Source organism: Schistocerca nitens, chromosome 7 (assembly GCF_023898315.1).
Source record: "Schistocerca nitens isolate TAMUIC-IGC-003100 chromosome 7, iqSchNite1.1, whole genome shotgun sequence".
Classification (NCBI taxonomy): Eukaryota; Metazoa; Arthropoda; class Insecta; order Orthoptera; family Acrididae; genus Schistocerca; species Schistocerca nitens.
The window spans coordinates 280,464,274-280,473,781 of record NC_064620.1 but is presented as its reverse complement, the minus strand read 5'-3'; positions in this window follow the sequence as shown (position 1 = coordinate 280,473,781).

Below are 9,508 nucleotides of genomic sequence, written 5' to 3'. Positions count from 1 at the left end.
AAATCTGGCTGATTGTGGTAACTTGAACCTGACTTTTCCTAAATATAGTTCAATCTGATTCTAATAGGATTTTTGTTATAAATCTTCGACAGAAGTAGTTTACTTAGTTATCATTTTGCACTAAAAAAATTATGAACTTAACACAAATGATAGGAATTCCTGTTCACACTGAACACTTCATTCCCTCTCTTTAATAATAATAATGAAGTATACTAAGCATTGTTTTTAGTAATTACTATCATATATTAAATTTACAGACTCTGTTCATTACAGGCAAATAGTCATAGCTTTACAATGCCAGTTTCAAAAACATTCCACATCACTATACACAAATGTCATAGTAATAGTCATTGTTTTACTTTCTCACTCAGCAGAAACAATTACCTTAATAGTAAACCAATTTATTCATATTTACACATGATATTGAAAGATTGTATTTATGCCAGAAACTAAAGAATCATTAAAACTGAGAATATAACCTTGCATGTAGTTTACTTCTGTTATCTTTGTAAAGATTGAATATCAGTTTCATATTTTAATGTTACAAAATGTAGAAACATCGTTTCAAGAAATTGCAAAGATATAAATCAAGAAAAATATTTAGCCGTACTCTAATGATGTTTGGCCACAAACTGTTTGACTTACAACATTATCAGTAAGTGAAATATTACAATTCACACTTGCACGAACAGTTCATAAAGGTTTATGCCTTGAATTTTTTTGTCATTGTGAATATTTTTCTCATTCTTATTTTATAATCAAGTTCACTTATTTTACAAGTACCATATAATCAGTTAAGTGTACAGTAAAGTGAAAAAATAGAGTTTTTCAGCGGTATGATTTATCTTGTATAGTATATACATAAATATATTAAAAAATTCCTACAGACCTGTTTCTATTACACTCAACCAGATCTTGTGACACTGAAGGTTACCTCTTTTAAATTGTTTCTTAAGATTTGTCACTGGAATCTGAGAGCCACATCAAAAAACCAATGGTATAACATGATGCAAGAATTTGTTGATATTTAAGTGACACTGGCAGCATATATTACGTAATCCAAAGAAAAATGTAGCTATTAGGACTACAGAGGGCTGAGCACAGACACCTCTGATTGAGGTCAGGATAACTGTTGCGAACCTGCGAAGCATCAGTGACACTAATAAAACATTTTTAGAGTTCAGCCCTTTACTCTCAGTGTTCATAAGTCTTTGTTCCTCCACACCAGTCTCAGGTGTTGCACAAGCAGCTGCTTATTGGATTCTAGCTGATGTCCGTTGAGCCATCTCAGTAGTTGCATGCCCAGGGAAGATATTAGTGATCCTCGCACCACAGCAGACTTGCTGGCAAGCAAGCACGGCCATTGCTCAGGGTGAAGTGGTTCTCACACAGGATGCTGGAGTATACCCAGTCCCAGTTCGAATCCTATGACGACCATTAATGACCCATCCACTAGGTACCTGCTGTCAGTAGTCATGTGGTCAGTCAATCTGCTGCCTACCTCTGGTAGGTTGCAACACCCGAAGGTGCCTGAATGTTGAACAGGAACATACACCCCAAGAGGCCCTGTTGCTGGCTTCTGTGTAAATGTTCCATCTGGCAGTACTCTGCAATGTGGTGTTGTTGGAAAACAGTCAATTCCTCCATCAGTAGATGGTAGGTGGCGAGCAGTATGCAGTTGATCAAGGGAAGGACATCATCTTGGGTACATCTTCAGCTAGTTCGTAGACTGTGCAGAAGCATCTAGGACACTGAATCTTTACAGTATCATAATAATGGAATCGAGTGCTATTACTGTGAATGCCATCGGTCCCAATAATCAACTCATTACAAGACCTCGATAGATGCAGTATTTAAGGGGAGCTAGTATAAGACTAGGCCAAAGGCTCAGTTCGTAACTACCACACGTGTCCTCTTTATTCTGTTACATTCACTAAACAGGTTTTTAACTGCTGTGTCAAATCCTTGCTATGTATTCTTATGAAAGAGATAGTGTTCATGGATTGGGGCTAAGAAATGAGATAGGAAGCCGCCTGGTAGAATTTTGCTCAGAGCATAACTTAATCATAGCTAACACTTGGTTCAAGAATCATGAAAGAAGGTTGTGTACATGGAAGAACTCTGGAGATACTATTAGGAATGAAATACTGTAGATTATATAATGGTAAGACAGAGATTTAGGAACCAGGTTTTAAATTGTAAGACATTTCCAGGGGCATATGTGGACTCTGACCACAATTTATTGGTTATGAACTGTAGATTAAAACTGAAGAAACTGCAAAAAGGTGGGAATTTAGGAGATGGTACCTGGATAAACTGACTAAACCAGAGGTTGTACAGAGTTTCAGGGAGAGCATAAGGGAACAATTGACAGGAATTGGGGTAAGAAATACAATAGAAGACGAATGGGTAGCTCTGAGGGTTGAAGTAGTGAAGGCAGCAGAGGATGAAGTAGGTAAAAAGACGAGGGCTAGTAGAAATCCTTGGGTAACAGAAGAAATATTGAATTTAATTGATGAAAGGAGAAATCATAAAAACGCAGTAAATGAAGCAGGCAAAAAGGGATACAAAAGTCTCAAAAATGAGATCGACAGGAAGTGCAAAATGGCTAAGCAGGGATGGCTAGAGGACAAATGTAAGGATGTAGAAGCTTATCTCACTAGGGGTAAGATAGATACTGCCTACAGGAAAATTAAAGAGACCTTTGGAGAAAGGAGAACCACTTGCATGAATATCAAGAGCTCAGATGGAAACCCAGTTCTAAGCGAAGAAGGGAAAGCAGAAACGAGGAAGGAGTATATAGAGGGTCTATACAAGGGCGATGTACTTGAGGAAAATATTATGGAAATGGAAGAGGATGTAGATGAAGATGAAATGGGAGATATGATACTGCGTGAAGAGTTTGACAGGGCACTGAAAGACCTGAGTCGAAACAAGGCCCCGGGAGTAGACAACATTCCATTAGAACTACTGACCGCTTGGGGAGAGCCAGTCCTGACAAAACTCTACCATCTGGTGAGCAACATGTATGAGACAGGCGAAATACCCTCAGACTTCAACAAGAATATAATAATCCCAATCCCAAAGAAAGCAGGTATTGACAGATGTGAAAATTACCGAACTATCAGTTTAATAAGTCACAGCTGCAAAATACTAACACGAATTCTTTACAGTCGAATGGAAAAACTGATAGAAGCCGACCTCAGGGAAGATCAGTTTGGATTCCGTAGAAATGTTGGAACACGTGAGGCAATCCTGACCCTACGACTTATCTTGGAAGAAAGATTAATGAAAGGCAAACCTACGTTTCTAGCATTTGTAGACTTAGATAAATCTTTTGACAATGTTGACTGGAATACTCTCTTCCAAATTCTAAAGGTGGCGGCGGTAAAATACAGAGAGCGAAAGGCTATTTACAATTTGTACACAAAGCAGATGGCAGTTACAGGAGTAAAGGGGTTTGAAAGGGAAGCAGTGGTTGGGAAGGGAGTGAGAAAGGGTTGTAGCCTATCCCCGGTGTTATTCAATCTGTATATAGAGCAAGCAATAAAGGAAACAAAAGAAAAGATTGGAGTAGGTATTAAAATCCAGGGAGAAGAAATAAAAATTTTGAGGTTCGCCGATGACATTGTAATTCTGTCAGAGACAGCAAAGGACTTCGAAGAGCACTTGAACGGAATGGACAGTGTCTTGAAAGGAGGATATAACATGAACGTCAACAAAAGCAAAACAAGGATAATGGAACGTAGTCGAATTAAGTCAGGTGATGCTGAGGGAATTAGATTAGGAAATCAGACATGTAAGTAGTAAAGGAGTTTTGCTATTTGGGGAGCAAAGCAACTGATGATGGTCGAAGTAGAGAGGATACAAAATATAGACTGGCAATGGCAAGGAAAGCGTTTCTGAAGAAGAAAAATTTGTTAACATCGAGTATAGATTTAAATGTCAGGAAGTCGTTTCTGAAAGTATTTGTATGGAGTGTAGACATGTATGGAAGTGATGCGTGGACGATAAATAGCTTAGACAAGAAGAGAATAGAAGCTTTTGAAATGTGGTGCTACAGAAGAATGCTGAAGATTAGATGGGTAGATCACATAACTAATGCGGAGGTATTGAATAGAATTGGGGAGAAGAGGAGCTTGTGGCACAACTTGACTAGAAGAAGGGATCGGTTGGTAGGAGATGTTCTGAGACATCGAGGGATCACCAATTTAGTATTGAAGGGCAGCGTGGAGGGTAAAAATCGTAGAGAGAGACCAAGAGATGAATATAGTAAGCAGATTCGGAAGGATGTAGGCTGCAGTAGGTACTGGGAGATGAAGAAGCTTGCACAGGATGGAGAAGCATGGAGAGATGCATCAAACCAGTCTCAGGACTGAAGATCTCCACAACAACAACAGCGTTCATTGCAACAAATATGTTTGTCACTTTCTTTGGTGTTCTATCGTAGTCTCCTTTCTGCAGAATGTGTATCTTCGCTCAGCAGACAGTGTTGTAATGTGTCGAAGACTGACCCACTTGTTACTTATTGGTTCACTTCCTGCTTTCATTTCTGTCTCTGGCATGATTTGAGTTTGCCTGTGGCAATGTGAATGATCATTAATGCATTTTTTCAGCTCTCTGCTCTTTACTGTCCTGTGCTGTAACAGGACATTAATTTACTACCAGGAACTATTTCAGAATCATGTGACAGCCAGTTACTTATTTGTCCCTACAATTCAAGACAGGATTCATATACGAAATTGCAGCTGACATAACACTGACTAAACAAAATCTTAATTTTTTATCATTTCTATCTAATAATTTAAAAGTGCATAAAGGGAAGACACAGTACCCAACATGTAAATAAATTTTTCATGCTTTCTAGACAGTAGTTTTTTGGGTTTGAAGTTCATTAACGTATCTTACAATGTTGTGTGGTGTTGGTACATAGATACAGATCACAGACAACTATCAGTCGTATCCACATTATAATAAGATAATTTTTCAAAGGCCATCATTAATTACTAGCCCAGAAGGATTAAAATTATTTAAAACTAATAGTTAATGAGCAATGGAGAAAATTACATTTACTTCTATTGGCCATAAACCATTGCTTTATGAAAAATATTTTCAATTATCAAACTTCCACACAGATTTGGATAAATGATTTATGTAGAACAAAGAAAATGTCCTGGTTAAAAATTCTCAGTGTGACAAATGTTACAATACTTTTGTTTCAATTACATTGCTTTTTTAAAAAAATATATTTAGGACAGATAGGTCCAATTCCAATGCAGCTTATATTTTTAAGATGATAATTTACACTCATTTTCACTTTGTATAAGACATCCTAACTCAAAAGCAAAATTGTAGTCGCCATTACCATTGTAGGTTTAGTACTTTATAAAACAAGTACAACAATGAGAAGTACTTACAACCTCAACAGTAACACTCCATTTTAAGTCACACATCTTCTTTGGTATTTTTAACTTGCATTTCATTTATTCAACATACTCCAGTGCAGTATTTCTAGTACTACATATACAGATACCAAGATCTATAAAGAAGATTTCTAATTATAATGAGTTACAAATGTATGGATGAAAAGTATTCACAGTAGAAAACTTCTGTATGCTTGATACAAGGTTTCCAGGTAGAACATGATAGAAGTATACTAATAATTACATTCACAACAGTGAACTTCTGTACGATTGATATAGGGTTTTCAGGTAGAACATGATTTTTTAAACTTATGTAAAGTAAACTCTGATATGCTGGGAAACGTTATTAAATTTCAAAAATTGGGAAATTTGTTCATGTATAGCTTTGCTAAAACTGGTTTATCTACAGCTGCCTCTCTTTCCCATAACACTCTTTCTTGTGACATCTCTCTCTTCATTGAGTTCGTGACACATTCATAACAGATGATCTGCTGTTTTATCACCCTCTCCGCAAGTACAAGCAGCACTAGGAGCTAGCCTGAACGGATGGTAGTAACACATTTTCCATGCCAGGTAACATTGTTGTAAGATTAGATTACTTGCAGTAACTGTATGTAATATTGAACGGTTGGAAAAAAATCTTTTGAGATCACCCGTTTTGTAATTTCAGCCCATTCTCTTTCCCATTTTCTTTGGCAATGTGTCTTCACTTTCTCCTGATCACAGACCAAGAGATTCTGTTGTACCTTTCTGTTGCATTTTCTCGAGCTGTTTGCTTGGTAAGCTTATCTGTAAGTTCATTCCCAGGAGTTCCTACATGTGCTTTCGTCCATTCGAAGTTAATATACCATTTCCTCTGCTTCAATTCCCGAATTTTGTTTCTGACGTCTTCTATCAAATATTTTTGATTCCTGGAATTATTTTACTGAATCCAGTATAATTTTACTGTCCATGCATCTTATAGCTACCATTTTAATATTTTTTCTCGTAAGTTCTCTAGTTTCTCTAAAGCTCGCAAGATTGCTAATTGCAGTGCTTCGTTAAGGTTGCAACATTCTATAGTGTGTACTTTAACTAATATCTAGATGTGCCATTAATGATTATTACCGCTTCTGAACCTATTCCATTCTCTGAATAACTCCCATCGGTACAAATCTGTATAGGATATTCCTTGAGTTTGTAATTTTCTTCTAAAGTTACTATACTTGATGGATGGGGCCACTGCCTGTGATCTAAATGAGTTCCTATAGAAAGGGCTACTTGTTCAATTGCTTATATTCTTTAGCTATTTACTGTAGTTTAATAATTATTGGAGTAAGGCCTGTTAGAATCCAGAACACTTCAGTGGACGTCGTTCTGTAAACCTTAGCAATATTTATGTTGATCAAGCGCTGGATTCTTTGAATCTTCATACAAAATTATATTTTCTTTTTAGTGCGTGAATCCAAACACGAGCTACATATGCCAAAACTGGTTGTATAGCGTCGTTGTAAACTATTTTCGTTGCTCCTGAACCAAGACCCCAGTTGAGTCTTGCTGATTTTGATAAAGACTGAATAAGTTTCGAGCATTTTCCAGTCATGCATTGTATATGTTCATTAAACATAAATTTAGAATCAATAATTATACCCAAATATTTTAATCGTTGAACTTGAACGATACTAACTGTTGCTTTGTCTTTACGCCTTCTCCTTGTTATTAGCAGTACTTCCGATTTTTCCTCATTAAAACGGATTTTGTTGTTCTGGGGCAAGCTGTGATATTTTTCTATTTCTCTATTGCAGAGCTCCTCAGCAATAGCGACAGTACCTGCTTTGGTTAACAAAATTAAGACATATGCAGACGATACCGTTTCTGTGTTTGCTGTGTAATCGAAATTAAGCAGGAAATGATACCGCATGTTCCAAACACCTGGGCCACAGCAAGACCCATGTGGGTACTCTCTTGTCCCCTTCTTTTCTAGTTTGATGCTGTTAAACGACAACACTGCTGTCCTATCACTAAAATAGTCTTTCGCTAGGTTATATAAGATCTTACGACACTCAAATTCTGGTAGCACTTTAAGGATGCTAGGCCACCAAGCTGCATCAAAAGCACCCTGAATATGAAGACGGACCATTATTACATACTATCCTTGTGACATGCTTTCTTCTACGAAGTTCTTAACAGCCAACATCGACTGTCACTATCTGTAGAATATATCCATACTGATTGTTGCTTATCCACCCCAATAGCTGCGTGGTCAGCGGGGCGACTTGTCGCACTAAGGGGCCCGGGTTCGATTCCCGGCTGGGTTGGCGATTTTCTCCGCTCAGGGAATGGGTGTTGTGTTGTTCTCATTATCATTTCATTATCATCAATGGAAGGCAACGGGAAACCACCACTGGAATCACTTCCCAAGACGCTCACGCGGTGGACTTCTCTGACAAGGCTCCTCCGTGACAAAACCTGCCGTAAGGCAGAACACAAAGTTTTTAAGATTGTTGCTTGGGAGATCCTTAGAGAAGACATGGTGCATAATTCAGTTAATTAATTGCTTTTCCAATACGTTTCCATCCGTATACAGAAGACTGACGGGACGAAATTTGGACTCTTCCACGCTGTTTTCCTTACCAGGTTTGAGAATGGGTACTATTTTGAGTACTTTCCACAATTTTGGAAAGCGGCCATTCTTTCTCAACTAGTAAGATATTTGGGGAAAACGCTCTAAAATCGACGAAGGACCTTATTATAGTTGGAGTCACGAACGACGGCGGTCGAGTTTAGGTTTGGTTTGCGCAATTTCGTCACGCATACTCCGTTAGCAAATTAGCGTCAGTAGTGTTCTTTGGCCTCAGTTCTGAATGCCGGGGCGAATGCGAGCATTAAATGTGATCTATTTCATTTGTTGCGAGCTGTCATCGCTGATGGTGGTGACAAGTGATAAATTCTACATAAACAAGCGAGATACATAATTTGCATGATATACGCTCCCTTCACGCCGAAAGCACGCGCATGCGCATACCGCGACTGACGCTTGGAATCGTCAACAGAGCCATTCCCGTCCGCGCCTCGACATGCGCGAACAGCCTTCATTCGTGGATCGGGCTATAGTAGCACCATTTTCACCAAAAATTTTGTTTTCAGACGAGTTCGTTATTATTTCCTCTATTTCTGTCCGTCCAAAAGCGTTTGAGATATTAGTTTCGTATCTCGAGTTTGATCGTCCTCAGGGACAAAATATTCGAGCATACAAGTGGCAGTTTCGGTTAAATCCGTTGTTGTATATAATAGAGCAATTAATTTTGTGCGTGTCATTGAAATGTTCATTCATCTTGCATCAAAGGGTACTAAGGAAGTTAAGGTATTTGAAATCATTGGTTTATGTTCCTATTTTTTGTTTGCAATATATGTACTAATATTTATCAGTTTTAGAAAATGATATATGTTATATATTTATTAAAAAACAAATAGACTTAACTCGCAACGAATTAAAAACTTCACTATCTTACATGTTTGTGCAGCTACAAAGCAAGTTCATCATTTGTTCTGTTCCTACAAATCAAACAATGAATGTGGATTATTATTGTTTTATCCAGTGTTTAAAAGCATTCTGATCGTTGTTTAATCATAGTAGTCGTTGAAGTGTAAGATTACTTAAAAGTGAACTGAGTTCAGATGGAAGACCATACTGAAAATAATGGCTCCTATACCTAAACGTGCTGACTGCTCACCAAGTAAATGGAGTAGGGCAATAACACTCTGTGAAGGTTATACTTACGCTTTAAACGCAAAACGGTTGTGTGGAGGCAGGACCACTTTAAGGTCCAAGCGACAGAAGCTGCTTTCTGGCGCGCCAAGGTGAGAGGAGTGCCAGAGACGCCCCTGGTATAAAATTCATGCACCGAGAGTGAAACGTCCCCTTTTTGAACAATTATACAAGACTGTGCTTTAACTGACACACAATATTTTTAGCGCAACGCAATCTGACTTTCAAAAAATCCCTACGAAAGAATGGCCCTAACTAACATTAACCTATGCGTTTCACAAATCGCTTACCTCACAAAAATCTTGGTTACTCGAACTACTGCAATACAGCGGGCGCC